The sequence below is a fragment of the Panthera uncia genome, unplaced genomic scaffold, assembly GCF_023721935.1.
Source record: "Panthera uncia isolate 11264 unplaced genomic scaffold, Puncia_PCG_1.0 HiC_scaffold_151, whole genome shotgun sequence".
NCBI lineage: Eukaryota > Metazoa > Chordata > Mammalia > Carnivora > Felidae > Panthera > Panthera uncia.
The window spans coordinates 41441-44249 of record NW_026058151.1 but is presented as its reverse complement, the minus strand read 5'-3'; the positions used below and the strand labels follow the sequence as shown (position 1 = coordinate 44249).

General features: G+C 38.4%; 1 pseudogene; it reads left to right on the top strand.

Annotated features, from left to right (window-relative positions):
- Window positions 1-980: 980 nt before the first annotated feature.
- Window positions 981-1475, top strand: LOC125917126 (peptidyl-prolyl cis-trans isomerase A-like; annotated as a pseudogene).
- Window positions 1476-2809: the final 1334 nt, after the last annotated feature.

Below are 2809 nucleotides of genomic sequence, written 5' to 3'. Positions count from 1 at the left end.
GAGATCCACTGGAATGTAAGTCTAAGAATTCTCATTAATCCTCAGATGCATTACAGTACTCGGCACCGTCCACAGTTGCTGTTTCCATGCAATCTCTCTACCTTTTATGAAAATGTCCTGACCCGGTTCACTTGCTACCTTCCTGACAATCTTCTTAGTGTCTTTCTCTCTTCTTCCATTCACTCAAGCGATCCTTTCTTAAGGTAAATCCTTGTTTGTTTTTCTTTTCAATCCGCCTTTCCTTGGAGACATTATCCGTTCCTACTACCTCCACAGCAACTTGTGAGTAGCATAAAGATAAGTAACACACGATATGGGACTTAGCCCTTGAGCTGAGACTTGAAGGACACAGTGGGTTTGCGGTGGTGGGTGTAAGGTATATGTGCATATATGGAAGGACGTACATGGCATCAGTTTCTACCAGGTAGCTCTGTCTTTCCTTTCGTGCTGATATCAATTAGTTAACTTATCTCAAAATGAGCAAAAATTACTTTTCCTATCCACACTTGATATATGTTCACAAAATAGTCCTGTCAACTCCACACATTATTCCCAGCAGTTGTCGCCTATGCCTGCACATCACAATCTTTATTTCAACCAAAGAGCCACTGTCAGCTCTAAATCTGTGGCTTCACAGAAACTATTGATTTATGGCAATGACCCTTCTTGCCTGTGCACATCTCAAATCCACAGAGCGAGGGGAGCCCCGGAAATATTTATTCAGACAGATAAAATCCTCCCTATTTAACAGAACTGACTTCTATGACCACTGGGCACATCTTGTTACCTAGGGACATTTCCAAAGGATTACACAGCAAGGCTTTGGCTGTGACTGTAAGTCACTGCCACTAAATTGTCAAAATAAATAACAGTAAAAATCAACCCTCAGAGAACGTGGGGGTAGCTGATGCTTTTTCTTTAAAAAAAAAAAAAAATATTTGCAGACACCGCCACCCCAGAACCGCAGGCACGGCAAAGCCATGGTCAACTCCACCGTGTTTTTTGACATTGTTGAGGACGGTGAACCCTTAGGCCATGTCTCCTTTGAGCTGTTTGCAGACAAAGTTCCAAAAACAGCAGAGAACTTTCATGCTCTGAGCACTGGGGAGAACAGAAATGGTTACAAAGTTTCCTGCTTTCACAGGATTATTCCAAGATTTATGTGCCAGGGTGGTGACTTCACATGACATAATGGCACTGGCAGCAAGTCCATCTATAGGGAGAAATTTGATGATGAGAATTTCATCCTGAAGTATATATGTCCTGGCATCCTGTCCATGGAAAATGCTGGACCCAAGACAAACGGTTCCCAGTTTTTCATCTGCACTGTCAAAACTGAGTGGTTGGACGGCAAGCACATCGTGTTTGGCAAGGTGAAGGAGGGCATGGACACCGTGAAAGCCATGGAGCACTTTGGGTCCAAGAATGGCAAGACCAGCAAGAAGATGACCACTGCTGAGTGTGGACAAACCTAATAAATCTGACTTGTGTTTTATCTTAACTACCAGATCATTCCTTCTGTAGCTCGGGAGAGCACCCCCTTTGGATCAAAATCTCCTGTAATCTTTGTGCTCCTGTTGCAGTTCCATGGGTCCCTTTCAAGTCTAGCTGGATTGCAAAGTGAAGTTTATGATAATGAAACAAAAGCTGAACAAACAGCATACTAATAATCCCTTATTTTTAATTGGAAAAAGAGTCCAACAGAGATAGAAAAAATATGTATCAACTAACAACATATTACTTATTTTGTCATATTTTGTACAGCATAAAACAGAATATAGCACTAGACATACTTTTTAATACATAAATATATTAATAATATAACATATCTAAATATACTCTATATTAGTCTATATTAAATATATTACATATGCTATAACTACACAGTTTTGTGTGTATATGTATTCTATATACATTGTAAGTAAAAAAAAAGTATATACACATATATGAACATATACCATATAACTAAATTTTTGTGACAAGGGGAACATAAACATTTGATTTCTTCTCTTTTCTAAGGGCTAAAAATTTAGAAGGTAAAAGAATCACTCATCAAACCTCAAAATTCTTCAAGAGTTCTTGTTTATCATAGTCATCAATGGATACAACACTGGGACAATGACTATTATTTAATCAGTAATTACCATATACCAGACAATCTTCTGACTATTTTGCAGGTAGTATCTCCTTCAATCAGGGAAAAGCCAACAAAAATGGATTTAAAAATTCACTTTAAAATGTATTAATCCATTAAAATTTATTTTTGAAATCCATTAAAAATCCATTGTCAATAATTGTTTCCATTTTGGAGATAGCATTACTAAGTTTCAGATAAATGAATAAACTAGCCCAAGGTTTCAGCCATGGCAGACTAGATCTGTCGGAGCCCAGATGCTGGGCTATTATCTGTTGCTCTGAATGTCTCCTTGATATTAATTGTAGAGTTTTCCTTTTACAGTAAAAGGGCTCCTCTCCTTTAAACACTGTCACCATTTTCATCACTGGTCTAATCCAACTTAAAGTAAGATTTTCAAAGGAACCAAACTGATTGAATGTGTTCTACCTTTTCCAAACACTGGAATAGCTTGGCCATAACATGAACCCCACTGCGCCAACAATAAGTGGTGAGTAATAAAGTGACTTCTAAAGCACAATCAATGGTACCAAGCAGAAATGGCATGGATATTTTTCCTTGCCTCCCTTGGTTGAATTGATGGATACTCCAAATTGACTAGAAAGTGGAAATGACTGGAAAAGGAGAAGAAAACCCTTTTGAAGTCCAGAAGACACACACTTCCCCGGTCTTTTA